The sequence below is a fragment of the Schistocerca nitens genome, chromosome 10 (genome assembly GCF_023898315.1).
Source record: "Schistocerca nitens isolate TAMUIC-IGC-003100 chromosome 10, iqSchNite1.1, whole genome shotgun sequence".
Classification (NCBI taxonomy): domain Eukaryota; kingdom Metazoa; phylum Arthropoda; class Insecta; order Orthoptera; family Acrididae; genus Schistocerca; species Schistocerca nitens.
The window spans coordinates 131,789,220-131,815,822 of record NC_064623.1 but is presented as its reverse complement, the minus strand read 5'-3'; the positions used below and the strand labels follow the sequence as shown (position 1 = coordinate 131,815,822).

The following is a 26,603-nucleotide window of genomic DNA, read 5'->3' as shown; positions in this document are numbered from 1 at the left end:
TGAGTTGGCATGAACAGTCGAGTGCACATTGGGGCTTGAGATGTGCTTGTTACCTCAGGTGCTGCGTGATTGTCGACAAGGAGTGAAAACGGAGCAATTTGTGACTGTCCTTTCAATTTTAGACGTTAAATACAGACGGAATTTGTAGTCGTAATACTAGAGCATCGAAACTACTTGGAACTCTTGTGTATATGAACGTGTCCGCGCCTTTGTACACTGGTCCCTTCACCCCTACAGACCAACCAACCATCATGTCCGTGCACATCAGAGTAGGAAAGAATGGAAAACAGGGCAGTTTTGTTGCGCTTGTGGGCGTAGCTCAGTTGGTAGAGCGTTCGCTTTGCATGTGAAAGGTCCCGGGTTCAAGCCCCGGCGCCTCCATGTTTTGTGGACAGTGCATGGTAGGTGTTGGTCGCGGCGAGCCTTAAGACACGCAAGACGTTGCAAAGCCAGCGTCACAGACTCATATGATGTATACTGACGTAAGGAGAGCAAGACGTAAATGTGAGGACCGGCTGTTGTCGAGGTGTCAAATATGTCTTCGGTATAACGGCCTAACCTCAATGAAGTCTAGAGAGTGGACAACACGTTCGTCTTACTCAGAGCGGTGGCCGAACGCTATTTTCGACGTTGTGCGTGCCACTTTAATTTTGGCCAACTACGATTTGATACAGAATGCAGGAAACCTGAAAGACACCCTCACGGACACATAGAGAGTAGTGTTTGTCTGCGGAATAATGGGAGTGCAAGGGTCTGTGATATTGATATGGTTGTATGTAGCACTGTTCGTCATCAGGGGGCGTAGCTCAGATGGTAGAGCGCTCGCTTAGCATGCGAGAGGTACTGGGATCGATACCCAGCGCCTCCAGAATTTTTAACACACCAACATGCGCACACTGCCATGCAAGTGGAATAATTCACAGCCAGCGAACGTGTCAAGGCAGATACGAGCGAACGATTAGCAGCCACAATTGGCAAGCGTGCTGCTACGCGCAGGAAGCACCCTCCTCCCACCTCTACACTTAATTTAGAAACAGTACAAGTCTTCCCTTAAGATTCTCAAACCTATGTCGGAAAGATCTGCCTTGCGCCGAGTTCACAATAATCCCACTGCTCATTCCCATTCTTTACGTGCAGTCGGCTGCTACTGGTGTTGCTAGTTGTGACTGCTGATGACAGATGCCGTAGCAATCAATTCATGGAGTGAGTTGTATGTTTTGCGATAGTCTGCCTCTGACAAGCAAGCAGAGGTGACATAGGCGCGAACACAGGAAGCTTGCAGCCCCTCGCTGCCTGCAGACACCGAGCAGCCACACTAGGAGGGCGGCCTAAGTCGTAGGCGAAATGTGCTCATTCGCTTGTGTGCGACGTCAAGCTCTAAATAAGGCTGTCACTAGCGTGAGCGTTGCGTGAGCGTCGTGTAAAGTCGGAAAAGTCGCCTGCATGGGGGAGTGCCATGTTTGGGGAGCGTTTCATAGTATGCGCAGTGCTATGGAGACGCGGAAACTTGTTGTGGCCCAGTGTTTTGCAGTTGGACAAGAGTGGTACACGGTAGTAAAGTGCGAGGCAGTGAGTTGGCATGAACAGTCGAGTGCACATTGGGGCTTGAGATGTGCTTGTTACCTCAGGTGCTGCGTGATTGTCGACAAGGAGTGAAAACTGAGCAATTTGTGACTGTCCTTTCAATTTTAGACGTTAAATACAGACGGAATTTGTAGTCGTAATACTAGAGCATCGAAACTACTTGGAACTCTTGTGTATATGAACGTGTCCGCGCCTTTGTACACTGGTCCCTTCACCCCTACAGACCAACCAACCATCATGTCCGTGCACATCAGAGTAGGAAAGAATGGAAAACAGGGCAGTTTTGTTGCGCTTGGGGGCGTAGCTCAGTTGGTAGAGCGTTCGCTTTGCATGTGAAAGGTCCCGGGTTCAAGCCCCGGCGCCTCCATGTTTTGTGGACAGTGCATGGTAGGTGTTGGTCGCGGCGAGCCTTAAGACACGCAAGACGTTGCAAAGCCAGCGTCACAGACTCATATGATGTATACTGACGTAAGGAGAGCAAGACGTAAATGTGAGGACCGGCTGTTGTCGAGGTGTCAAATATGTCTTCGGTATAACGGCCTAACCTCAATGAAGTCTAGAGAGTGGACAACACGTTCGTCTTACTCACAGCGGTGGCCGAACGCTATTTTCGACGTTGTGCGTGCCACTTTAATTTTGGCCAACTACGATTCGATACAGAATGCAGGAAACCTGAAAGACACCCTCACGGACACATAGAGAGTAGTGTTTGTCTGCGGAATAATGGGAGTGCAAGGGTCTGTGATATTGATATGGTTGTATGTAGCACTGTTCGTCATCAGGGGGCGTAGCTCAGATGGTAGAGCGCTCGCTTAGCATGCGAGAGGTACTGGGATCGATACCCAGCGCCTCCAGAATTTTTAACACACCAACATGCGCACACTGCCATGCAAGTGGAATAATTCACAGCCAGCGAACGTGTCAAGGCAGATACGAGCGAACGATTAGCAGCCACAATTGGCAAGCGTGCTGCTACGCGCAGGAAGCACCCTCCTCCCACCTCTACACTTAATTTAGAAACAGTACAAGTCTTCCCTTAAGATTCTCAAACCTATGTCGGAAAGATCTGCCTTGCGCCGAGTTCACAATAATCCCACTGCTCATTCCCATTCTTTACGTGCAGTCGGCTGCTACTGGTGTTGCTAGTTGTGACTGCTGATGACAGATGCCGTAGCAATCAATTCATGGAGTGAGTTGTATGTTTTGCGATAGTCTGCCTCTGACAAGCAAGCAGAGGTGACATAGGCGCGAACACAGGAAGCTTGCAGCCCCTCGCTGCCTGCAGACACCGAGCAGCCACACTAGGAGGGCGGCCTAAGTCGTAGGCGAAATGTGCTCATTCGCTTGTGTGCGACGTCAAGCTCTAAATAAGGCTGTCACTAGCGTGAGCGTTGCGTGAGCGTCGTGTAAAGTCGGAAAAGTCGCCTGCATGGGGGAGTGCCATGTTTGGGGAGCGTTTCATAGTATGCGCAGTGCTATGGAGACGCGGAAACTTGTTGTGGCCCAGTGTTTTGCAGTTGGACAAGAGTGGTACACGGTAGTAAAGTGCGAGGCAGTGAGTTGGCATGAACAGTCGAGTGCACATTGGGGCTTGAGATGTGCTTGTTACCTCAGGTGCTGCGTGATTGTCGACAAGGAGTGAAAACTGAGCAATTTGTGACTGTCCTTTCAATTTTAGACGTTAAATACAGACGGAATTTGTAGTCGTAATACTAGAGCATCGAAACTACTTGGAACTCTTGTGTATATGAACGTGTCCGCGCCTTTGTACACTGGTCCCTTCACCCCTACAGACCAACCAACCATCATGTCCGTGCACATCAGAGTAGGAAAGAATGGAAAACAGGGCATTTTTGTTGCGCTTGGGGGCGTAGCTCAGTTGGTAGAGCGTTCGCTTTGCATGTGAAAGGTCCCGGGTTCAAGCCCCGGCGCCTCCATGTTTTGTGGACAGTGCATGGTAGGTGTTGGTCGCGGCGAGCCTTAAGACACGCAAGACGTTGCAAAGCCAGCGTCACAGACTCATATGATGTATACTGACGTAAGGAGAGCAAGACGTAAATGTGAGGACCGGCTGTTGTCGAGGTGTCAAATATGTCTTCGGTATAACGGCCTAACCTCAATGAAGTCTAGAGAGTGGACAACACGTTCGTCTTACTCACAGCGGTGGCCGAACGCTATTTTCGACGTTGTGCGTGCCACTTTAATTTTGGCCAACTACGATTCGATACAGAATGCAGGAAACCTGAAAGACACCCTCACGGACACATAGAGAGTAGTGTTTGTCTGCGGAATAATGGGAGTGCAAGGGTCTGTGATATTGATATGGTTGTATGTAGCACTGTTCGTCATCAGGGGGCGTAGCTCAGATGGTAGAGCGCTCGCTTAGCATGCGAGAGGTACTGGGATCGATACCCAGCGCCTCCAGAATTTTTAACACACCAACATGCGCACACTGCCATGCAAGTGGAATAATTCACAGCCAGCGAACGTGTCAAGGCAGATACGAGCGAACGATTAGCAGCCACAATTGGCAAGCGTGCTGCTACGCGCAGGAAGCACCCTCCTCCCACCTCTACACTTAATTTAGAAACAGTACAAGTCTTCCCTTAAGATTCTCAAACCTATGTCGGAAAGATCTGCCTTGCGCCGAGTTCACAATAATCCCACTGCTCATTCCCATTCTTTACGTGCAGTCGGCTGCTACTGGTGTTGCTAGTTGTGACTGCTGATGACAGATGCCGTAGCAATCAATTCATGGAGTGAGTTGTATGTTTTGCGATAGTCTGCCTCTGACAAGCAAGCAGAGGTGACATAGGCGCGAACACAGGAAGCTTGCAGCCCCTCGCTGCCTGCAGACACCGAGCAGCCACACTAGGAGGGCGGCCTAAGTCGTAGGCGAAATGTGCTCATTCGCTTGTGTGCGACGTCAAGCTCTAAATAAGGCTGTCACTAGCGTGAGCGTTGCGTGAGCGTCGTGTAAAGTCGGAAAAGTCGCCTGCATGGGGGAGTGCCATGTTTGGGGAGCGTTTCATAGTATGCGCAGTGCTATGGAGACGCGGAAACTTGTTGTGGCCCAGTGTTTTGCAGTTGGACAAGAGTGGTACACGGTAGTAAAGTGCGAGGCAGTGAGTTGGCATGAACAGTCGAGTGCACATTGGGGCTTGAGATGTGCTTGTTACCTCAGGTGCTGCGTGATTGTCGACAAGGAGTGAAAACTGAGCAATTTGTGACTGTCCTTTCAATTTTAGACGTTAAATACAGACGGAATTTGTAGTCGTAATACTAGAGCATCGAAACTACTTGGAACTCTTGTGTATATGAACGTGTCCGCGCCTTTGTACACTGGTCCCTTCACCCCTACAGACCAACCAACCATCATGTCCGTGCACATCAGAGTAGGAAAGAATGGAAAACAGGGCAGTTTTGTTGCGCTTGGGGGCGTAGCTCAGTTGGTAGAGCGTTCGCTTTGCATGTGAAAGGTCCCGGGTTCAAGCCCCGGCGCCTCCATGTTTTGTGGACAGTGCATGGTAGGTGTTGGTCGCGGCGAGCCTTAAGACACGCAAGACGTTGCAAAGCCAGCGTCACAGACTCATATGATGTATACTGACGTAAGGAGAGCAAGACGTAAATGTGAGGACCGGCTGTTGTCGAGGTGTCAAATATGTCTTCGGTATAACGGCCTAACCTCAATGAAGTCTAGAGAGTGGACAACACGTTCGTCTTACTCACAGCGGTGGCCGAACGCTATTTTCGACGTTGTGCGTGCCACTTTAATTTTGGCCAACTACGATTCGATACAGAATGCAGGAAACCTGAAAGACACCCTCACGGACACATAGAGAGTAGTGTTTGTCTGCGGAATAATGGGAGTGCAAGGGTCTGTGATATTGATATGGTTGTATGTAGCACTGTTCGTCATCAGGGGGCGTAGCTCAGATGGTAGAGCGCTCGCTTAGCATGCGAGAGGTACTGGGATCGATACCCAGCGCCTCCAGAATTTTTAACACACCAACATGCGCACACTGCCATGCAAGTGGAATAATTCACAGCCAGCGAACGTGTCAAGGCAGATACGAGCGAACGATTAGCAGCCACAATTGGCAAGCGTGCTGCTACGCGCAGGAAGCACCCTCCTCCCACCTCTACACTTAATTTAGAAACAGTACAAGTCTTCCCTTAAGATTCTCAAACCTATGTCGGAAAGATCTGCCTTGCGCCGAGTTCACAATAATCCCACTGCTCATTCCCATTCTTTACGTGCAGTCGGCTGCTACTGGTGTTGCTAGTTGTGACTGCTGATGACAGATGCCGTAGCAATCAATTCATGGAGTGAGTTGTATGTTTTGCGATAGTCTGCCTCTGACAAGCAAGCAGAGGTGACATAGGCGCGAACACAGGAAGCTTGCAGCCCCTCGCTGCCTGCAGACACCGAGCAGCCACACTAGGAGGGCGGCCTAAGTCGTAGGCGAAATGTGCTCATTCGCTTGTGTGCGACGTCAAGCTCTAAATAAGGCTGTCACTAGCGTGAGCGTTGCGTGAGCGTCGTGTAAAGTCGGAAAAGTCGCCTGCATGGGGGAGTGCCATGTTTGGGGAGCGTTTCATAGTATGCGCAGTGCTATGGAGACGCGGAAACTTGTTGTGGCCCAGTGTTTTGCAGTTGGACAAGAGTGGTACACGGTAGTAAAGTGCGAGGCAGTGAGTTGGCATGAACAGTCGAGTGCACATTGGGGCTTGAGATGTGCTTGTTACCTCAGGTGCTGCGTGATTGTCGACAAGGAGTGAAAACTGAGCAATTTGTGACTGTCCTTTCAATTTTAGACGTTAAATACAGACGGAATTTGTAGTCGTAATACTAGAGCATCGAAACTACTTGGAACTCTTGTGTATATGAACGTGTCCGCGCCTTTGTACACTGGTCCCTTCACCCCTACAGACCAACCAACCATCATGTCCGTGCACATCAGAGTAGGAAAGAATGGAAAACAGGGCAGTTTTGTTGCGCTTGGGGGCGTAGCTCAGTTGGTAGAGCGTTCGCTTTGCATGTGAAAGGTCCCGGGTTCAAGCCCCGGCGCCTCCATGTTTTGTGGACAGTGCATGGTAGGTGTTGGTCGCGGCGAGCCTTAAGACACGCAAGACGTTGCAAAGCCAGCGTCACAGACTCATATGATGTATACTGACGTAAGGAGAGCAAGACGTAAATGTGAGGACCGGCTGTTGTCGAGGTGTCAAATATGTCTTCGGTATAACGGCCTAACCTCAATGAAGTCTAGAGAGTGGACAACACGTTCGTCTTACTCACAGCGGTGGCCGAACGCTATTTTCGACGTTGTGCGTGCCACTTTAATTTTGGCCAACTACGATTCGATACAGAATGCAGGAAACCTGAAAGACACCCTCACGGACACATAGAGAGTAGTGTTTGTCTGCGGAATAATGGGAGTGCAAGGGTCTGTGATATTGATATGGTTGTATGTAGCACTGTTCGTCATCAGGGGGCGTAGCTCAGATGGTAGAGCGCTCGCTTAGCATGCGAGAGGTACTGGGATCGATACCCAGCGCCTCCAGAATTTTTAACACACCAACATGCGCACACTGCCATGCAAGTGGAATAATTCACAGCCATCGAACGTGTCAAGGCAGATACGAGCGAACGATTAGCAGCCACAATTGGCAAGCGTGCTGCTACGCGCAGGAAGCACCCTCCCTCCTCCCACCTCTACACTTAATTTAGAAACAGTACAAGTCTTCCCTTAAGATTCTCAAACCTATGTCGGAAAGATCTGCCTTGCGCCGAGTTCACAATAATCCCACTGCTCATTCCCATTCTTTACGTGCAGTCGGCTGCTACTGGTGTTGCTAGTTGTGACTGCTGATGACAGATGCCGTAGCAATCAATTCATGGAGTGAGTTGTATGTTTTGCGATAGTCTGCCTCTGACAAGCAAGCAGAGGTGACATAGGCGCGAACACAGGAAGCTTGCAGCCCCTCGCTGCCTGCAGACACCGAGCAGCCACACTAGGAGGGCGGCCTAAGTCGTAGGCGAAATGTGCTCATTCGCTTGTGTGCGACGTCAAGCTCTAAATAAGGCTGTCACTAGCGTGAGCGTTGCGTGAGCGTCGTGTAAAGTCGGAAAAGTCGCCTGCATGGGGGAGTGCCATGTTTGGGGAGCGTTTCATAGTATGCGCAGTGCTATGGAGACGCGGAAACTTGTTGTGGCCCAGTGTTTTGCAGTTGGACAAGAGTGGTACACGGTAGTAAAGTGCGAGGCAGTGAGTTGGCATGAACAGTCGAGTGCACATTGGGGCTTGAGATGTGCTTGTTACCTCAGGTGCTGCGTGATTGTCGACAAGGAGTGAAAACTGAGCAATTTGTGACTGTCCTTTCAATTTTAGACGTTAAATACAGACGGAATTTGTAGTCGTAATACTAGAGCATCGAAACTACTTGGAACTCTTGTGTATATGAACGTGTCCGCGCCTTTGTACACTGGTCCCTTCACCCCTACAGACCAACCAACCATCATGTCCGTGCACATCAGAGTAGGAAAGAATGGAAAACAGGGCAGTTTTGTTGCGCTTGGGGGCGTAGCTCAGTTGGTAGAGCGTTCGCTTTGCATGTGAAAGGTCCCGGGTTCAAGCCCCGGCGCCTCCATGTTTTGTGGACAGTGCATGGTAGGTGTTGGTCGCGGCGAGCCTTAAGACACGCAAGACGTTGCAAAGCCAGCGTCACAGACTCATATGATGTATACTGACGTAAGGAGAGCAAGACGTAAATGTGAGGACCGGCTGTTGTCGAGGTGTCAAATATGTCTTCGGTATAACGGCCTAACCTCAATGAAGTCTAGAGAGTGGACAACACGTTCGTCTTACTCACAGCGGTGGCCGAACGCTATTTTCGACGTTGTGCGTGCCACTTTAATTTTGGCCAACTACGATTCGATACAGAATGCAGGAAACCTGAAAGACACCCTCACGGACACATAGAGAGTAGTGTTTGTCTGCGGAATAATGGGAGTGCAAGGGTCTGTGATATTGATATGGTTGTATGTAGCACTGTTCGTCATCAGGGGGCGTAGCTCAGATGGTAGAGCGCTCGCTTAGCATGCGAGAGGTACTGGGATCGATACCCAGCGCCTCCAGAATTTTTAACACACCAACATGCGCACACTGCCATGCAAGTGGAATAATTCACAGCCAGCGAACGTGTCAAGGCAGATACGAGCGAACGATTAGCAGCCACAATTGGCAAGCGTGCTGCTACGCGCAGGAAGCACCCTCCTCCCACCTCTACACTTAATTTAGAAACAGTACAAGTCTTCCCTTAAGATTCTCAAACCTATGTCGGAAAGATCTGCCTTGCGCCGAGTTCACAATAATCCCACTGCTCATTCCCATTCTTTACGTGCAGTCGGCTGCTACTGGTGTTGCTAGTTGTGACTGCTGATGACAGATGCCGTAGCAATCAATTCATGGAGTGAGTTGTATGATTTGCGATAGTCTGCCTCTGACAAGCAAGCAGAGGTGACATAGGCGCGAACACAGGAAGCTTGCAGCCCCTCGCTGCCTGCAGACACCGAGCAGCCACACTAGGAGGGCGGCCTAAGTCGTAGGCGAAATGTGCTCATTCGCTTGTGTGCGACGTCAAGCTCTAAATAAGGCTGTCACTAGCGTGAGCGTTGCGTGAGCGTCGTGTAAAGTCGGAAAAGTCGCCTGCATGGGGGAGTGCCATGTTTGGGGAGCGTTTCATAGTATGCGCAGTGCTATGGAGACGCGGAAACTTGTTGTGGCCCAGTGTTTTGCAGTTGGACAAGAGTGGTACACGGTAGTAAAGTGCGAGGCAGTGAGTTGGCATGAACAGTCGAGTGCACATTGGGGCTTGAGATGTGCTTGTTACCTCAGGTGCTGCGTGATTGTCGACAAGGAGTGAAAACTGAGCAATTTGTGACTGTCCTTTCAATTTTAGACGTTAAATACAGACGGAATTTGTAGTCGTAATACTAGAGCATCGAAACTACTTGGAACTCTTGTGTATATGAACGTGTCCGCGCCTTTGTACACTGGTCCCTTCACCCCTACAGACCAACCAACCATCATGTCCGTGCACATCAGAGTAGGAAAGAATGGAAAACAGGGCAGTTTTGTTGCGCTTGGGGGCGTAGCTCAGTTGGTAGAGCGTTCGCTTTGCATGTGAAAGGTCCCGGGTTCAAGCCCCGGCGCCTCCATGTTTTGTGGACAGTGCATGGTAGGTGTTGGTCGCGGCGAGCCTTAAGACACGCAAGACGTTGCAAAGCCAGCGTCACAGACTCATATGATGTATACTGACGTAAGGAGAGCAAGACGTAAATGTGAGGACCGGCTGTTGTCGAGGTGTCAAATATGTCTTCGGTATAACGGCCTAACCTCAATGAAGTCTAGAGAGTGGACAACACGTTCGTCTTACTCACAGCGGTGGCCGAACGCTATTTTCGACGTTGTGCGTGCCACTTTAATTTTGGCCAACTACGATTCGATACAGAATGCAGGAAACCTGAAAGACACCCTCACGGACACATAGAGAGTAGTGTTTGTCTGCGGAATAATGGGAGTGCAAGGGTCTGTGATATTGATATGGTTGTATGTAGCACTGTTCGTCATCAGGGGGCGTAGCTCAGATGGTAGAGCGCTCGCTTAGCATGCGAGAGGTACTGGGATCGATACCCAGCGCCTCCAGAATTTTTAACACACCAACATGCGCACACTGCCATGCAAGTGGAATAATTCACAGCCAGCGAACGTGTCAAGGCAGATACGAGCGAACGATTAGCAGCCACAATTGGCAAGCGTGCTGCTACGCGCAGGAAGCACCCTCCTCCCACCTCTACACTTAATTTAGAAACAGTACAAGTCTTCCCTTAAGATTCTCAAACCTATGTCGGAAAGATCTGCCTTGCGCCGAGTTCACAATAATCCCACTGCTCATTCCCATTCTTTACGTGCAGTCGGCTGCTACTGGTGTTGCTAGTTGTGACTGCTGATGACAGATGCCGTAGCAATCAATTCATGGAGTGAGTTGTATGTTTTGCGATAGTCTGCCTCTGACAAGCAAGCAGAGGTGACATAGGCGCGAACACAGGAAGCTTGCAGCCCCTCGCTGCCTGCAGACACCGAGCAGCCACACTAGGAGGGCGGCCTAAGTCGTAGGCGAAATGTGCTCATTCGCTTGTGTGCGACGTCAAGCTCTAAATAAGGCTGTCACTAGCGTGAGCGTTGCGTGAGCGTCGTGTAAAGTCGGAAAAGTCGCCTGCATGGGGGAGTGCCATGTTTGGGGAGCGTTTCATAGTATGCGCAGTGCTATGGAGACGCGGAAACTTGTTGTGGCCCAGTGTTTTGCAGTTGGACAAGAGTGGTACACGGTAGTAAAGTGCGAGGCAGTGAGTTGGCATGAACAGTCGAGTGCACATTGGGGCTTGAGATGTGCTTGTTACCTCAGGTGCTGCGTGATTGTCGACAAGGAGTGAAAACTGAGCAATTTGTGACTGTCCTTTCAATTTTAGACGTTAAATACAGACGGAATTTGTAGTCGTAATACTAGAGCATCGAAACTACTTGGAACTCTTGTGTATATGAACGTGTCCGCGCCTTTGTACACTGGTCCCTTCACCCCTACAGACCAACCAACCATCATGTCCGTGCACATCAGAGTAGGAAAGAATGGAAAACAGGGCAGTTTTGTTGCGCTTGGGGGCGTAGCTCAGTTGGTAGAGCGTTCGCTTTGCATGTGAAAGGTCCCGGGTTCAAGCCCCGGCGCCTCCATGTTTTGTGGACAGTGCATGGTAGGTGTTGGTCGCGGCGAGCCTTAAGACACGCAAGACGTTGCAAAGCCAGCGTCACAGACTCATATGATGTATACTGACGTAAGGAGAGCAAGACGTAAATGTGAGGACCGGCTGTTGTCGAGGTGTCAAATATGTCTTCGGTATAACGGCCTAACCTCAATGAAGTCTAGAGAGTGGACAACACGTTCGTCTTACTCACAGCGGTGGCCGAACGCTATTTTCGACGTTGTGCGTGCCACTTTAATTTTGGCCAACTACGATTCGATACAGAATGCAGGAAACCTGAAAGACACCCTCACGGACACATAGAGAGTAGTGTTTGTCTGCGGAATAATGGGAGTGCAAGGGTCTGTGATATTGATATGGTTGTATGTAGCACTGTTCGTCATCAGGGGGCGTAGCTCAGATGGTAGAGCGCTCGCTTAGCATGCGAGAGGTACTGGGATCGATACCCAGCGCCTCCAGAATTTTTAACACACCAACATGCGCACACTGCCATGCAAGTGGAATAATTCACAGCCATCGAACGTGTCAAGGCAGATACGAGCGAACGATTAGCAGCCACAATTGGCAAGCGTGCTGCTACGCGCAGGAAGCACCCTCCCTCCTCCCACCTCTACACTTAATTTAGAAACAGTACAAGTCTTCCCTTAAGATTCTCAAACCTATGTCGGAAAGATCTGCCTTGCGCCGAGTTCACAATAATCCCACTGCTCATTCCCATTCTTTACGTGCAGTCGGCTGCTACTGGTGTTGCTAGTTGTGACTGCTGATGACAGATGCCGTAGCAATCAATTCATGGAGTGAGTTGTATGTTTTGCGATAGTCTGCCTCTGACAAGCAAGCAGAGGTGACATAGGCGCGAACACAGGAAGCTTGCAGCCCCTCGCTGCCTGCAGACACCGAGCAGCCACACTAGGAGGGCGGCCTAAGTCGTAGGCGAAATGTGCTCATTCGCTTGTGTGCGACGTCAAGCTCTAAATAAGGCTGTCACTAGCGTGAGCGTTGCGTGAGCGTCGTGTAAAGTCGGAAAAGTCGCCTGCATGGGGGAGTGCCATGTTTGGGGAGCGTTTCATAGTATGCGCAGTGCTATGGAGACGCGGAAACTTGTTGTGGCCCAGTGTTTTGCAGTTGGACAAGAGTGGTACACGGTAGTAAAGTGCGAGGCAGTGAGTTGGCATGAACAGTCGAGTGCACATTGGGGCTTGAGATGTGCTTGTTACCTCAGGTGCTGCGTGATTGTCGACAAGGAGTGAAAACTGAGCAATTTGTGACTGTCCTTTCAATTTTAGACGTTAAATACAGACGGAATTTGTAGTCGTAATACTAGAGCATCGAAACTACTTGGAACTCTTGTGTATATGAACGTGTCCGCGCCTTTGTACACTGGTCCCTTCACCCCTACAGACCAACCAACCATCATGTCCGTGCACATCAGAGTAGGAAAGAATGGAAAACAGGGCAGTTTTGTTGCGCTTGGGGGCGTAGCTCAGTTGGTAGAGCGTTCGCTTTGCATGTGAAAGGTCCCGGGTTCAAGCCCCGGCGCCTCCATGTTTTGTGGACAGTGCATGGTAGGTGTTGGTCGCGGCGAGCCTTAAGACACGCAAGACGTTGCAAAGCCAGCGTCACAGACTCATATGATGTATACTGACGTAAGGAGAGCAAGACGTAAATGTGAGGACCGGCTGTTGTCGAGGTGTCAAATATGTCTTCGGTATAACGGCCTAACCTCAATGAAGTCTAGAGAGTGGACAACACGTTCGTCTTACTCACAGCGGTGGCCGAACGCTATTTTCGACGTTGTGCGTGCCACTTTAATTTTGGCCAACTACGATTCGATACAGAATGCAGGAAACCTGAAAGACACCCTCACGGACACATAGAGAGTAGTGTTTGTCTGCGGAATAATGGGAGTGCAAGGGTCTGTGATATTGATATGGTTGTATGTAGCACTGTTCGTCATCAGGGGGCGTAGCTCAGATGGTAGAGCGCTCGCTTAGCATGCGAGAGGTACTGGGATCGATACCCAGCGCCTCCAGAATTTTTAACACACCAACATGCGCACACTGCCATGCAAGTGGAATAATTCACAGCCAGCGAACGTGTCAAGGCAGATACGAGCGAACGATTAGCAGCCACAATTGGCAAGCGTGCTGCTACGCGCAGGAAGCACCCTCCTCCCACCTCTACACTTAATTTAGAAACAGTACAAGTCTTCCCTTAAGATTCTCAAACCTATGTCGGAAAGATCTGCCTTGCGCCGAGTTCACAATAATCCCACTGCTCATTCCCATTCTTTACGTGCAGTCGGCTGCTACTGGTGTTGCTAGTTGTGACTGCTGATGACAGATGCCGTAGCAATCAATTCATGGAGTGAGTTGTATGATTTGCGATAGTCTGCCTCTGACAAGCAAGCAGAGGTGACATAGGCGCGAACACAGGAAGCTTGCAGCCCCTCGCTGCCTGCAGACACCGAGCAGCCACACTAGGAGGGCGGCCTAAGTCGTAGGCGAAATGTGCTCATTCGCTTGTGTGCGACGTCAAGCTCTAAATAAGGCTGTCACTAGCGTGAGCGTTGCGTGAGCGTCGTGTAAAGTCGGAAAAGTCGCCTGCATGGGGGAGTGCCATGTTTGGGGAGCGTTTCATAGTATGCGCAGTGCTATGGAGACGCGGAAACTTGTTGTGGCCCAGTGTTTTGCAGTTGGACAAGAGTGGTACACGGTAGTAAAGTGCGAGGCAGTGAGTTGGCATGAACAGTCGAGTGCACATTGGGGCTTGAGATGTGCTTGTTACCTCAGGTGCTGCGTGATTGTCGACAAGGAGTGAAAACTGAGCAATTTGTGACTGTCCTTTCAATTTTAGACGTTAAATACAGACGGAATTTGTAGTCGTAATACTAGAGCATCGAAACTACTTGGAACTCTTGTGTATATGAACGTGTCCGCGCCTTTGTACACTGGTCCCTTCACCCCTACAGACCAACCAACCATCATGTCCGTGCACATCAGAGTAGGAAAGAATGGAAAACAGGGCAGTTTTGTTGCGCTTGGGGGCGTAGCTCAGTTGGTAGAGCGTTCGCTTTGCATGTGAAAGGTCCCGGGTTCAAGCCCCGGCGCCTCCATGTTTTGTGGACAGTGCATGGTAGGTGTTGGTCGCGGCGAGCCTTAAGACACGCAAGACGTTGCAAAGCCAGCGTCACAGACTCATATGATGTATACTGACGTAAGGAGAGCAAGACGTAAATGTGAGGACCGGCTGTTGTCGAGGTGTCAAATATGTCTTCGGTATAACGGCCTAACCTCAATGAAGTCTAGAGAGTGGACAACACGTTCGTCTTACTCACAGCGGTGGCCGAACGCTATTTTCGACGTTGTGCGTGCCACTTTAATTTTGGCCAACTACGATTCGATACAGAATGCAGGAAACCTGAAAGACACCCTCACGGACACATAGAGAGTAGTGTTTGTCTGCGGAATAATGGGAGTGCAAGGGTCTGTGATATTGATATGGTTGTATGTAGCACTGTTCGTCATCAGGGGGCGTAGCTCAGATGGTAGAGCGCTCGCTTAGCATGCGAGAGGTACTGGGATCGATACCCAGCGCCTCCAGAATTTTTAACACACCAACATGCGCACACTGCCATGCAAGTGGAATAATTCACAGCCAGCGAACGTGTCAAGGCAGATACGAGCGAACGATTAGCAGCCACAATTGGCAAGCGTGCTGCTACGCGCAGGAAGCACCCTCCTCCCACCTCTACACTTAATTTAGAAACAGTACAAGTCTTCCCTTAAGATTCTCAAACCTATGTCGGAAAGATCTGCCTTGCGCCGAGTTCACAATAATCCCACTGCTCATTCCCATTCTTTACGTGCAGTCGGCTGCTACTGGTGTTGCTAGTTGTGACTGCTGATGACAGATGCCGTAGCAATCAATTCATGGAGTGAGTTGTATGATTTGCGATAGTCTGCCTCTGACAAGCAAGCAGAGGTGACATAGGCGCGAACACAGGAAGCTTGCAGCCCCTCGCTGCCTGCAGACACCGAGCAGCCACACTAGGAGGGCGGCCTAAGTCGTAGGCGAAATGTGCTCATTCGCTTGTGTGCGACGTCAAGCTCTAAATAAGGCTGTCACTAGCGTGAGCGTTGCGTGAGCGTCGTGTAAAGTCGGAAAAGTCGCCTGCATGGGGGAGTGCCATGTTTGGGGAGCGTTTCATAGTATGCGCAGTGCTATGGAGACGCGGAAACTTGTTGTGGCCCAGTGTTTTGCAGTTGGACAAGAGTGGTACACGGTAGTAAAGTGCGAGGCAGTGAGTTGGCATGAACAGTCGAGTGCACATTGGGGCTTGAGATGTGCTTGTTACCTCAGGTGCTGCGTGATTGTCGACAAGGAGTGAAAACTGAGCAATTTGTGACTGTCCTTTCAATTTTAGACGTTAAATACAGACGGAATTTGTAGTCGTAATACTAGAGCATCGAAACTACTTGGAACTCTTGTGTATATGAACGTGTCCGCGCCTTTGTACACTGGTCCCTTCACCCCTACAGACCAACCAACCATCATGTCCGTGCACATCAGAGTAGGAAAGAATGGAAAACAGGGCAGTTTTGTTGCGCTTGGGGGCGTAGCTCAGTTGGTAGAGCGTTCGCTTTGCATGTGAAAGGTCCCGGGTTCAAGCCCCGGCGCCTCCATGTTTTGTGGACAGTGCATGGTAGGTGTTGGTCGCGGCGAGCCTTAAGACACGCAAGACGTTGCAAAGCCAGCGTCACAGACTCATATGATGTATACTGACGTAAGGAGAGCAAGACGTAAATGTGAGGACCGGCTGTTGTCGAGGTGTCAAATATGTCTTCGGTATAACGGCCTAACCTCAATGAAGTCTAGAGAGTGGACAACACGTTCGTCTTACTCACAGCGGTGGCCGAACGCTATTTTCGACGTTGTGCGTGCCACTTTAATTTTGGCCAACTACGATTCGATACAGAATGCAGGAAACCTGAAAGACACCCTCACGGACACATAGAGAGTAGTGTTTGTCTGCGGAATAATGGGAGTGCAAGGGTCTGTGATATTGATATGGTTGTATGTAGCACTGTTCGTCATCAGGGGGCGTAGCTCAGATGGTAGAGCGCTCGCTTAGCATGCGAGAGGTACTGGGATCGATACCCAGCGCCTCCAGAATTTTTAACACACCAACATGCGCACACTGCCATGCAAGTGGAATAATTCACAGCCAGCGAACGTGTCAAGGCAGATACGAGCGAACGATTAGCAGCCACAATTGGCAAGCGTGCTGCTACGCGCAGGAAGCACCCTCCTCCCATCTCTACACTTAATTTAGAAACAGTACAAGTCTTCCCTTAAGATTCTCAAACCTATGTCGGAAAGATCTGCCTTGCGCCGAGTTCACAATAATCCCACTGCTCATTCCCATTCTTTACGTGCAGTCGGCTGCTACTGGTGTTGCTAGTTGTGACTGCTGATGACAGATGCCGTAGCAATCAATTCATGGAGTGAGTTGTATGATTTGCGATAGTCTGCCTCTGACAAGCAAGCAGAGGTGACATAGGCGCGAACACAGGAAGCTTGCAGCCCCTCGCTGCCTGCAGACACCGAGCAGCCACACTAGGAGGGCGGCCTAAGTCGTAGGCGAAATGTGCTCATTCGCTTGTGTGCGACGTCAAGCTCTAAATAAGGCTGTCACTAGCGTGAGCGTTGCGTGAGCGTCGTGTAAAGTCGGAAAAGTCGCCTGCATGGGGGAGTGCCATGTTTGGGGAGCGTTTCATAGTATGCGCAGTGCTATGGAGACGCGGAAACTTGTTGTGGCCCAGTGTTTTGCAGTTGGACAAGAGTGGTACACGGTAGTAAAGTGCGAGGCAGTGAGTTGGCATGAACAGTCGAGTGCACATTGGGGCTTGAGATGTGCTTGTTACCTCAGGTGCTGCGTGATTGTCGACAAGGAGTGAAAACTGAGCAATTTGTGACTGTCCTTTCAATTTTAGACGTTAAATACAGACGGAATTTGTAGTCGTAATACTAGAGCATCGAAACTACTTGGAACTCTTGTGTATATGAACGTGTCCGCGCCTTTGTACACTGGTCCCTTCACCCCTACAGACCAACCAACCATCATGTCCGTGCACATCAGAGTAGGAAAGAATGGAAAACAGGGCAGTTTTGTTGCGCTTGGGGGCGTAGCTCAGTTGGTAGAGCGTTCGCTTTGCATGTGAAAGGTCCCGGGTTCAAGCCCCGGCGCCTCCATGTTTTGTGGACAGTGCATGGTAGGTGTTGGTCGCGGCGAGCCTTAAGACACGCAAGACGTTGCAAAGCCAGCGTCACAGACTCATATGATGTATACTGACGTAAGGAGAGCAAGACGTAAATGTGAGGACCGGCTGTTGTCGAGGTGTCAAATATGTCTTCGGTATAACGGCCTAACCTCAATGAAGTCTAGAGAGTGGACAACACGTTCGTCTTACTCACAGCGGTGGCCGAACGCTATTTTCGACGTTGTGCGTGCCACTTTAATTTTGGCCAACTACGATTCGATACAGAATGCAGGAAACCTGAAAGACACCCTCACGGACACATAGAGAGTAGTGTTTGTCTGCGGAATAATGGGAGTGCAAGGGTCTGTGATATTGATATGGTTGTATGTAGCACTGTTCGTCATCAGGGGGCGTAGCTCAGATGGTAGAGCGCTCGCTTAGCATGCGAGAGGTACTGGGATCGATACCCAGCGCCTCCAGAATTTTTAACACACCAACATGCGCACACTGCCATGCAAGTGGAATAATTCACAGCCAGCGAACGTGTCAAGGCAGATACGAGCGAACGATTAGCAGCCACAATTGGCAAGCGTGCTGCTACGCGCAGGAAGCACCCTCCTCCCACCTCTACACTTAATTTAGAAACAGTACAAGTCTTCCCTTAAGATTCTCAAACCTATGTCGGAAAGATCTGCCTTGCGCCGAGTTCACAATAATCCCACTGCTCATTCCCATTCTTTACGTGCAGTCGGCTGCTACTGGTGTTGCTAGTTGTGACTGCTGATGACAGATGCCGTAGCAATCAATTCATGGAGTGAGTTGTATGATTTGCGATAGTCTGCCTCTGACAAGCAAGCAGAGGTGACATAGGCGCGAACACAGGAAGCTTGCAGCCCCTCGCTGCCTGCAGACACCGAGCAGCCACACTAGGAGGGCGGCCTAAGTCGTAGGCGAAATGTGCTCATTCGCTTGTGTGCGACGTCAAGCTCTAAATAAGGCTGTCACTAGCGTGAGCGTTGCGTGAGCGTCGTGTAAAGTCGGAAAAGTCGCCTGCATGGGGGAGTGCCATGTTTGGGGAGCGTTTCATAGTATGCGCAGTGCTATGGAGACGCGGAAACTTGTTGTGGCCCAGTGTTTTGCAGTTGGACAAGAGTGGTACACGGTAGTAAAGTGCGAGGCAGTGAGTTGGCATGAACAGTCGAGTGCACATTGGGGCTTGAGATGTGCTTGTTACCTCAGGTGCTGCGTGATTGTCGACAAGGAGTGAAAACTGAGCAATTTGTGACTGTCCTTTCAATTTTAGACGTTAAATACAGACGGAATTTGTAGTCGTAATACTAGAGCATCGAAACTACTTGGAACTCTTGTGTATATGAACGTGTCCGCGCCTTTGTACACTGGTCCCTTCACCCCTACAGACCAACCAACCATCATGTCCGTGCACATCAGAGTAGGAAAGAATGGAAAACAGGGCAGTTTTGTTGCGCTTGGGGGCGTAGCTCAGTTGGTAGAGCGTTCGCTTTGCATGTGAAAGGTCCCGGGTTCAAGCCCCGGCGCCTCCATGTTTTGTGGACAGTGCATGGTAGGTGTTGGTCGCGGCGAGCCTTAAGACACGCAAGACGTTGCAAAGCCAGCGTCACAGACTCATATGATGTATACTGACGTAAGGAGAGCAAGACGTAAATGTGAGGACCGGCTGTTGTCGAGGTGTCAAATATGTCTTCGGTATAACGGCCTAACCTCAATGAAGTCTAGAGAGTGGACAACACGTTCGTCTTACTCACAGCGGTGGCCGAACGCTATTTTCGACGTTGTGCGTGCCACTTTAATTTTGGCCAACTACGATTCGATACAGAATGCAGGAAACCTGAAAGACACCCTCACGGACACATAGAGAGTAGTGTTTGTCTGCGGAATAATGGGAGTGCAAGGGTCTGTGATATTGATATGGTTGTATGTAGCACTGTTCGTCATCAGGGGGCGTAGCTCAGATGGTAGAGCGCTCGCTTAGCATGCGAGAGGTACTGGGATCGATACCCAGCGCCTCCAGAATTTTTAACACACCAACATGCGCACACTGCCATGCAAGTGGAATAATTCACAGCCAGCGAACGTGTCAAGGCAGATACGAGCGAACGATTAGCAGCCACAATTGGCAAGCGTGCTGCTACGCGCAGGAAGCACCCTCCTCCCACCTCTACACTTAATTTAGAAACAGTACAAGTCTTCCCTTAAGATTCTCAAACCTATGTCGGAAAGATCTGCCTTGCGCCGAGTTCACAATAATCCCACTGCTCATTCCCATTCTTTACGTGCAGTCGGCTGCTACTGGTGTTGCTAGTTGTGACTGCTGATGACAGATGCCGTAGCAATCAATTCATGGAGTGAGTTGTATGATTTGCGATAGTCTGCCTCTGACAAGCAAGCAGAGGTGACATAGGCGCGAACACAGGAAGCTTGCAGCCCCTCGCTGCCTGCAGACACCGAGCAGCCACACTAGGAGGGCGGCCTAAGTCGTAGGCGAAATGTGCTCATTCGCTTGTGTGCGACGTCAAGCTCTAAATAAGGCTGTCACTAGCGTGAGCGTTGCGTGAGCGTCGTGTAAAGTCGGAAAAGTCGCCTGCATGGGGGAGTGCCATGTTTGGGGAGCGTTTCATAGTATGCGCAGTGCTATGGAGACGCGGAAACTTGTTGTGGCCCAGTGTTTTGCAGTTGGACAAGAGTGGTACACGGTAGTAAAGTGCGAGGCAGTGAGTTGGCATGAACAGTCGAGTGCACATTGGGGCTTGAGATGTGCTTGTTACCTCAGGTGCTGCGTGATTGTCGACAAGGAGTGAAAACTGAGCAATTTGTGACTGTCCTTTCAATTTTAGACGTTAAATACAGACGGAATTTGTAGTCGTAATACTAGAGCATCGAAACTACTTGGAACTCTTGTGTATATGAACGTGTCCGCGCCTTTGTACACTGGTCCCTTCACCCCTACAGACCAACCAACCATCATGTCCGTGCACATCAGAGTAGGAAAGAATGGAAAACAGGGCAGTTTTGTTGCGCTTGGGGGCGTAGCTCAGTTGGTAGAGCGTTCGCTTTGCATGTGAAAGGTCCCGGGTTCAAGCCCCGGCGCCTCCATGTTTTGTGGACAGTGCATGGTAGGTGTTGGTCGCGGCGAGCCTTAAGACACGCAAGACGTTGCAAAGCCAGCGTCACAGACTCATATGATGTATACTGACGTAAGGAGAGCAAGACGTAAATGTGAGGACCGGCTGTTGTCGAGGTGTCAAATATGTCTTCGGTATAACGGCCTAACCTCAATGAAGTCTAGAGAGTGGACAACACGTTCGTCTTACTCACAGCGGTGGCCGAACGCTATTTTCGACGTTGTGCGTGCCACTTTAATTTTGGCCAACTACGATTCGATACAGAATGCAGGAAACCTGAAAGACACCCTCACGGACACATAGAGAGTAGTGTTTGTCTGCGGAATAATGGGAGTGCAAGGGTCTGTGATATTGATATGGTTGTATGTAGCACTGTTCGTCATCAGGGGGCGTAGCTCAGATGGTAGAGCGCTCGCTTAGCATGCGAGAGGTACTGGGATCGATACCCAGCGCCTCCAGAATTTTTAACACACCAACATGCGCACACTGCCATGCAAGTGGAATAATTCACAGCCAGCGAACGTGTCAAGGCAGATACGAGCGAACGATTAGCAGCCACAATTGGCAAGCGTGCTGCTACGCGCAGGAAGCACCCTCCTCCCATCTCTACACTTAATTTAGAAACAGTACAAGTCTTCCCTTAAGATTCTCAAACCTATGTCGGAAAGATCTGCCTTGCGCCGAGTTCACAATAATCCCACTGCTCATTCCCATTCTTTACGTGCAGTCGGCTGCTACTGGTGTTGCTAGTTGTGACTGCTGATGACAGATGCCGTAGCAATCAATTCATGGAGTGAGTTGTATGATTTGCGATAGTCTGCCTCTGACAAGCAAGCAGAGGTGACATAGGCGCGAACACAGGAAGCTTGCAGCCCCTCGCTGCCTGCAGACACCGAGCAGCCACACTAGGAGGGCGGCCTAAGTCGTAGGCGAAATGTGCTCATTCGCTTGTGTGCGACGTCAAGCTCTAAATAAGGCTGTCACTAGCGTGAGCGTTGCGTGAGCGTCGTGTAAAGTCGGAAAAGTCGCCTGCATGGGGGAGTGCCATGTTTGGGGAGCGTTTCATAGTATGCGCAGTGCTATGGAGACGCGGAAACTTGTTGTGGCCCAGTGTTTTGCAGTTGGACAAGAGTGGTACACGGTAGTAAAGTGCGAGGCAGTGAGTTGGCATGAACAGTCGAGTGCACATTGGGGCTTGAGATGTGCTTGTTACCTCAGGTGCTGCGTGATTGTCGACAAGGAGTGAAAACTGAGCAATTTGTGACTGTCCTTTCAATTTTAGACGTTAAATACAGACGGAATTTGTAGTCGTAATACTAGAGCATCGAAACTACTTGGAACTCTTGTGTATATGAACGTGTCCGCGCCTTTGTACACTGGTCCCTTCACCCCTACAGACCAACCAACCATCATGTCCGTGCACATCAGAGTAGGAAAGAATGGAAAACAGGGCAGTTTTGTTGCGCTTGGGGGCGTAGCTCAGTTGGTAGAGCGTTCGCTTTGCATGTGAAAGGTCCCGGGTTCAAGCCCCGGCGCCTCCATGTTTTGTGGACAGTGCATGGTAGGTGTTGGTCGCGGCGAGCCTTAAGACACGCAAGACGTTGCAAAGCCAGCGTCACAGACTCATATGATGTATACTGACGTAAGGAGAGCAAGACGTAAATGTGAGGACCGGCTGTTGTCGAGGTGTCAAATATGTCTTCGGTATAACGGCCTAACCTCAATGAAGTCTAGAGAGTGGACAACACGTTCGTCTTACTCACAGCGGTGGCCGAACGCTATTTTCGACGTTGTGCGTGCCACTTTAATTTTGGCCAACTACGATTCGATACAGAATGCAGGAAACCTGAAAGACACCCTCACGGACACATAGAGAGTAGTGTTTGTCTGCGGAATAATGGGAGTGCAAGGGTCTGTGATATTGATATGGTTGTATGTAGCACTGTTCGTCATCAGGGGGCGTAGCTCAGATGGTAGAGCGCTCGCTTAGCATGCGAGAGGTACTGGGATCGATACCCAGCGCCTCCAGAATTTTTAACACACCAACATGCGCACACTGCCATGCAAGTGGAATAATTCACAGCCAGCGAACGTGTCAAGGCAGATACGAGCGAACGATTAGCAGCCACAATTGGCAAGCGTGCTGCTACGCGCAGGAAGCACCCTCCTCCCACCTCTACACTTAATTTAGAAACAGTACAAGTCTTCCCTTAAGATTCTCAAACCTATGTCGGAAAGATCTGCCTTGCGCCGAGTTCACAATAATCCCACTGCTCATTCCCATTCTTTACGTGCAGTCGGCTGCTACTGGTGTTGCTAGTTGTGACTGCTGATGACAGATGCCGTAGCAATCAATTCATGGAGTGAGTTGTATGATTTGCGATAGTCTGCCTCTGACAAGCAAGCAGAGGTGACATAGGCGCGAACACAGGAAGCTTGCAGCCCCTCGCTGCCTGCAGACACCGAGCAGCCACACTAGGAGGGCGGCCTAAGTCGTAGGCGAAATGTGCTCATTCGCTTGTGTGCGACGTCAAGCTCTAAATAAGGCTGTCACTAGCGTGAGCGTTGCGTGAGCGTCGTGTAAAGTCGGAAAAGTCGCCTGCATGGGGGAGTGCCATGTTTGGGGAGCGTTTCATAGTATGCGCAGTGCTATGGAGACGCGGAAACTTGTTGTGGCCCAGTGTTTTGCAGTTGGACAAGAGTGGTACACGGTAGTAAAGTGCGAGGCAGTGAGTTGGCATGAACAGTCGAGTGCACATTGGGGCTTGAGATGTGCTTGTTACCTCAGGTGCTGCGTGATTGTCGACAAGGAGTGAAAACTGAGCAATTTGTGACTGTCCTTTCAATTTTAGACGTTAAATACAGACGGAATTTGTAGTCGTAATACTAGAGCATCGAAACTACTTGGAACTCTTGTGTATATGAACGTGTCCGCGCCTTTGTACACTGGTCCCTTCACCCCTACAGACCAACCAACCATCATGTCCGTGCACATCAGAGTAGGAAAGAATGGAAAACAGGGCAGTTTTGTTGCGCTTGGGGGCGTAGCTCAGTTGGTAGAGCGTTCGCTTTGCATGTGAAAGGTCCCGGGTTCAAGCCCCGGCGCCTCCATGTTTTGTGGACAGTGCATGGTAGGTGTTGGTCGCGGCGAGCCTTAAGACACGCAAGACGTTGCAAAGCCAGCGTCACAGACTCATATGATGTATACTGACGTAAGGAGAGCAAGACGTAAATGTGAGGACCGGCTGTTGTCGAGGTGTCAAATATGTCTTCGGTATAACGGCCTAACCTCAATGAAGTCTAGAGAGTGGACAACACGTTCGTCTTACTCACAGCGGTGGCCGAACGCTATTTTCGACGTTGTGCGTGCCACTTTAATTTTGGCCAACTACGATTCGATACAGAATGCAGGAAACCTGAAAGACACCCTCACGGACACATAGAGAGTAGTGTTTGTCTGCGGAATAATGGGAGTGCAAGGGTCTGTGATATTGATATGGTTGTATGTAGCACTGTTCGTCATCAGGGGGCGTAGCTCAGATGGTAGAGCGCTCGCTTAGCATGCGAGAGGTACTGGGATCGATACCCAGCGCCTCCAGAATTTTTAACACACCAACATGCGCACACTGCCATGCAAGTGGAATAATTCACAGCCAGCGAACGTGTCAAGGCAGATACGAGCGAACGATTAGCAGCCACAATTGGCAAGCGTGCTGCTACGCGCAGGAAGCACCCTCCTCCCACCTCTACACTTAATTTAGAAACAGTACAAGTCTTCCCTTAAGATTCTCAAACCTATGTCGGAAAGATCTGCCTTGCGCCGAGTTCACAATAATCCCACTGCTCATTCCCATTCTTTACGTGCAGTCGGCTGCTACTGGTGTTGCTAGTTGTGACTGCTGATGACAGATGCCGTAGCAATCAATTCATGGAGTGAGTTGTATGATTTGCGATAGTCTGCCTCTGACAAGCAAGCAGAGGTGACATAGGCGCGAACACAGGAAGCTTGCAGCCCCTCGCTGCCTGCAGACACCGAGCAGCCACACTAGGAGGGCGGCCTAAGTCGTAGGCGAAATGTGCTCATTCGCTTGTGTGCGACGTCAAGCTCTAAATAAGGCTGTCACTAGCGTGAGCGTTGCGTGAGCGTCGTGTAAAGTCGGAAAAGTCGCCTGCATGGGGGAGTGCCATGTTTGGGGAGCGTTTCATAGTATGCGCAGTGCTATGGAGACGCGGAAACTTGTTGTGGCCCAGTGTTTTGCAGTTGGACAAGAGTGGTACACGGTAGTAAAGTGCGAGGCAGTGAGTTGGCATGAACAGTCGAGTGCACATTGGGGCTTGAGATGTGCTTGTTACCTCAGGTGCTGCGTGATTGTCGACAAGGAGTGAAAACTGAGCAATTTGTGACTGTCCTTTCAATTTTAGACGTTAAATACAGACGGAATTTGTAGTCGTAATACTAGAGCATCGAAACTACTTGGAACTCTTGTGTATATGAACGTGTCCGCGCCTTTGTACACTGGTCCCTTCACCCCTACAGACCAACCAACCATCATGTCCGTGCACATCAGAGTAGGAAAGAATGGAAAACAGGGCAGTTTTGTTGCGCTTGGGGGCGTAGCTCAGTTGGTAGAGCGTTCGCTTTGCATGTGAAAGGTCCCGGGTTCAAGCCCCGGCGCCTCCATGTTTTGTGGACAGTGCATGGTAGGTGTTGGTCGCGGCGAGCCTTAAGACACGCAAGACGTTGCAAAGCCAGCGTCACAGACTCATATGATGTATACTGACGTAAGGAGAGCAAGACGTAAATGTGAGGACCGGCTGTTGTCGAGGTGTCAAATATGTCTTCGGTATAACGGCCTAACCTCAATGAAGTCTAGAGAGTGGACAACACGTTCGTCTTACTCACAGCGGTGGCCGAACGCTATTTTCGACGTTGTGCGTGCCACTTTAATTTTGGCCAACTACGATTCGATACAGAATGCAGGAAACCTGAAAGACACCCTCACGGACACATAGAGAGTAGTGTTTGTCTGCGGAATAATGGGAGTGCAAGGGTCTGTGATATTGATATGGTTGTATGTAGCACTGTTCGTCATCAGGGGGCGTAGCTCAGATGGTAGAGCGCTCGCTTAGCATGCGAGAGGTACTGGGATCGATACCCAGCGCCTCCAGAATTTTTAACACACCAACATGCGCACACTGCCATGCAAGTGGAATAATTCACAGCCAGCGAACGTGTCAAGGCAGATACGAGCGAACGATTAGCAGCCACAATTGGCAAGCGTGCTGCTACGCGCAGGAAGCACCCTCCTCCCACCTCTACACTTAATTTAGAAACAGTACAAGTCTTCCCTTAAGATTCTCAAACCTATGTCGGAAAGATCTGCCTTGCGCCGAGTTCACAATAATCCCACTGCTCATTCCCATTCTTTACGTGCAGTCGGCTGCTACTGGTGTTGCTAGTTGTGACTGCTGATGACAGATGCCGTAGCAATCAATTCATGGAGTGAGTTGTATGATTTGCGATAGTCTGCCTCTGACAAGCAAGCAGAGGTGACATAGGCGCGAACACAGGAAGCTTGCAGCCCCTCGCTGCCTGCAGACACCGAGCAGCCACACTAGGAGGGCGGCCTAAGTCGTAGGCGAAATGTGCTCATTCGCTTGTGTGCGACGTCAAGCTCTAAATAAGGCTGTCACTAGCGTGAGCGTTGCGTGAGCGTCGTGTAAAGTCGGAAAAGTCGCCTGCATGGGGGAGTGCCATGTTTGGGGAGCGTTTCA

The 26,603-nt window shown here is 50.2% G+C and overlaps 34 non-coding genes across 34 annotated transcripts; all 34 read left to right on the top strand.

Annotated features, from left to right (window-relative positions):
- The first annotated feature begins 308 nt into the window (after positions 1–308).
- Trnaa-ugc (transfer RNA alanine (anticodon UGC)) lies at positions 309–381 on the top strand. The gene has a single exon. It is a non-coding gene; the product is annotated as a tRNA-Ala (tRNA).
- A 414-nt stretch (positions 382–795) lies between these two features.
- Positions 796–868, top strand: Trnaa-agc (transfer RNA alanine (anticodon AGC)). The gene has a single exon. It is a non-coding gene; the product is annotated as a tRNA-Ala (tRNA).
- Positions 869–1,878: 1,010 nt separating this feature from the next.
- On the top strand, positions 1,879–1,951 carry Trnaa-ugc (transfer RNA alanine (anticodon UGC)). Its single transcript has one exon. It is a non-coding gene; the product is annotated as a tRNA-Ala (tRNA).
- A 414-nt stretch (positions 1,952–2,365) lies between these two features.
- Positions 2,366–2,438, top strand: Trnaa-agc (transfer RNA alanine (anticodon AGC)). The gene has a single exon. It is a non-coding gene; the product is annotated as a tRNA-Ala (tRNA).
- A 1,010-nt stretch (positions 2,439–3,448) lies between these two features.
- Positions 3,449–3,521, top strand: Trnaa-ugc (transfer RNA alanine (anticodon UGC)). Its single transcript has one exon. It is a non-coding gene; the product is annotated as a tRNA-Ala (tRNA).
- A 414-nt stretch (positions 3,522–3,935) lies between these two features.
- Trnaa-agc (transfer RNA alanine (anticodon AGC)) lies at positions 3,936–4,008 on the top strand. Its single transcript has one exon. It is a non-coding gene; the product is annotated as a tRNA-Ala (tRNA).
- Positions 4,009–5,018: 1,010 nt separating this feature from the next.
- On the top strand, positions 5,019–5,091 carry Trnaa-ugc (transfer RNA alanine (anticodon UGC)). The gene has a single exon. It is a non-coding gene; the product is annotated as a tRNA-Ala (tRNA).
- Positions 5,092–5,505: 414 nt separating this feature from the next.
- Trnaa-agc (transfer RNA alanine (anticodon AGC)) lies at positions 5,506–5,578 on the top strand. The gene has a single exon. It is a non-coding gene; the product is annotated as a tRNA-Ala (tRNA).
- A 1,010-nt stretch (positions 5,579–6,588) lies between these two features.
- Trnaa-ugc (transfer RNA alanine (anticodon UGC)) lies at positions 6,589–6,661 on the top strand. The gene has a single exon. It is a non-coding gene; the product is annotated as a tRNA-Ala (tRNA).
- A 414-nt stretch (positions 6,662–7,075) lies between these two features.
- Positions 7,076–7,148, top strand: Trnaa-agc (transfer RNA alanine (anticodon AGC)). The gene has a single exon. It is a non-coding gene; the product is annotated as a tRNA-Ala (tRNA).
- A 1,014-nt stretch (positions 7,149–8,162) lies between these two features.
- On the top strand, positions 8,163–8,235 carry Trnaa-ugc (transfer RNA alanine (anticodon UGC)). The gene has a single exon. It is a non-coding gene; the product is annotated as a tRNA-Ala (tRNA).
- A 414-nt stretch (positions 8,236–8,649) lies between these two features.
- Trnaa-agc (transfer RNA alanine (anticodon AGC)) lies at positions 8,650–8,722 on the top strand. Its single transcript has one exon. It is a non-coding gene; the product is annotated as a tRNA-Ala (tRNA).
- Positions 8,723–9,732: 1,010 nt separating this feature from the next.
- Trnaa-ugc (transfer RNA alanine (anticodon UGC)) lies at positions 9,733–9,805 on the top strand. Its single transcript has one exon. It is a non-coding gene; the product is annotated as a tRNA-Ala (tRNA).
- A 414-nt stretch (positions 9,806–10,219) lies between these two features.
- Positions 10,220–10,292, top strand: Trnaa-agc (transfer RNA alanine (anticodon AGC)). The gene has a single exon. It is a non-coding gene; the product is annotated as a tRNA-Ala (tRNA).
- Positions 10,293–11,302: 1,010 nt separating this feature from the next.
- Positions 11,303–11,375, top strand: Trnaa-ugc (transfer RNA alanine (anticodon UGC)). Its single transcript has one exon. It is a non-coding gene; the product is annotated as a tRNA-Ala (tRNA).
- A 414-nt stretch (positions 11,376–11,789) lies between these two features.
- Positions 11,790–11,862, top strand: Trnaa-agc (transfer RNA alanine (anticodon AGC)). The gene has a single exon. It is a non-coding gene; the product is annotated as a tRNA-Ala (tRNA).
- A 1,014-nt stretch (positions 11,863–12,876) lies between these two features.
- Trnaa-ugc (transfer RNA alanine (anticodon UGC)) lies at positions 12,877–12,949 on the top strand. Its single transcript has one exon. It is a non-coding gene; the product is annotated as a tRNA-Ala (tRNA).
- Positions 12,950–13,363: 414 nt separating this feature from the next.
- On the top strand, positions 13,364–13,436 carry Trnaa-agc (transfer RNA alanine (anticodon AGC)). Its single transcript has one exon. It is a non-coding gene; the product is annotated as a tRNA-Ala (tRNA).
- Positions 13,437–14,446: 1,010 nt separating this feature from the next.
- Trnaa-ugc (transfer RNA alanine (anticodon UGC)) lies at positions 14,447–14,519 on the top strand. Its single transcript has one exon. It is a non-coding gene; the product is annotated as a tRNA-Ala (tRNA).
- A 414-nt stretch (positions 14,520–14,933) lies between these two features.
- Positions 14,934–15,006, top strand: Trnaa-agc (transfer RNA alanine (anticodon AGC)). The gene has a single exon. It is a non-coding gene; the product is annotated as a tRNA-Ala (tRNA).
- A 1,010-nt stretch (positions 15,007–16,016) lies between these two features.
- Trnaa-ugc (transfer RNA alanine (anticodon UGC)) lies at positions 16,017–16,089 on the top strand. The gene has a single exon. It is a non-coding gene; the product is annotated as a tRNA-Ala (tRNA).
- A 414-nt stretch (positions 16,090–16,503) lies between these two features.
- Trnaa-agc (transfer RNA alanine (anticodon AGC)) lies at positions 16,504–16,576 on the top strand. The gene has a single exon. It is a non-coding gene; the product is annotated as a tRNA-Ala (tRNA).
- A 1,010-nt stretch (positions 16,577–17,586) lies between these two features.
- Positions 17,587–17,659, top strand: Trnaa-ugc (transfer RNA alanine (anticodon UGC)). The gene has a single exon. It is a non-coding gene; the product is annotated as a tRNA-Ala (tRNA).
- A 414-nt stretch (positions 17,660–18,073) lies between these two features.
- Trnaa-agc (transfer RNA alanine (anticodon AGC)) lies at positions 18,074–18,146 on the top strand. The gene has a single exon. It is a non-coding gene; the product is annotated as a tRNA-Ala (tRNA).
- A 1,010-nt stretch (positions 18,147–19,156) lies between these two features.
- Positions 19,157–19,229, top strand: Trnaa-ugc (transfer RNA alanine (anticodon UGC)). Its single transcript has one exon. It is a non-coding gene; the product is annotated as a tRNA-Ala (tRNA).
- A 414-nt stretch (positions 19,230–19,643) lies between these two features.
- Positions 19,644–19,716, top strand: Trnaa-agc (transfer RNA alanine (anticodon AGC)). The gene has a single exon. It is a non-coding gene; the product is annotated as a tRNA-Ala (tRNA).
- A 1,010-nt stretch (positions 19,717–20,726) lies between these two features.
- Trnaa-ugc (transfer RNA alanine (anticodon UGC)) lies at positions 20,727–20,799 on the top strand. The gene has a single exon. It is a non-coding gene; the product is annotated as a tRNA-Ala (tRNA).
- A 414-nt stretch (positions 20,800–21,213) lies between these two features.
- Positions 21,214–21,286, top strand: Trnaa-agc (transfer RNA alanine (anticodon AGC)). The gene has a single exon. It is a non-coding gene; the product is annotated as a tRNA-Ala (tRNA).
- A 1,010-nt stretch (positions 21,287–22,296) lies between these two features.
- Positions 22,297–22,369, top strand: Trnaa-ugc (transfer RNA alanine (anticodon UGC)). Its single transcript has one exon. It is a non-coding gene; the product is annotated as a tRNA-Ala (tRNA).
- A 414-nt stretch (positions 22,370–22,783) lies between these two features.
- Trnaa-agc (transfer RNA alanine (anticodon AGC)) lies at positions 22,784–22,856 on the top strand. Its single transcript has one exon. It is a non-coding gene; the product is annotated as a tRNA-Ala (tRNA).
- A 1,010-nt stretch (positions 22,857–23,866) lies between these two features.
- On the top strand, positions 23,867–23,939 carry Trnaa-ugc (transfer RNA alanine (anticodon UGC)). Its single transcript has one exon. It is a non-coding gene; the product is annotated as a tRNA-Ala (tRNA).
- A 414-nt stretch (positions 23,940–24,353) lies between these two features.
- Trnaa-agc (transfer RNA alanine (anticodon AGC)) lies at positions 24,354–24,426 on the top strand. Its single transcript has one exon. It is a non-coding gene; the product is annotated as a tRNA-Ala (tRNA).
- Positions 24,427–25,436: 1,010 nt separating this feature from the next.
- Trnaa-ugc (transfer RNA alanine (anticodon UGC)) lies at positions 25,437–25,509 on the top strand. The gene has a single exon. It is a non-coding gene; the product is annotated as a tRNA-Ala (tRNA).
- A 414-nt stretch (positions 25,510–25,923) lies between these two features.
- Positions 25,924–25,996, top strand: Trnaa-agc (transfer RNA alanine (anticodon AGC)). The gene has a single exon. It is a non-coding gene; the product is annotated as a tRNA-Ala (tRNA).
- The last annotated feature ends 607 nt before the right edge of the window (positions 25,997–26,603 follow it).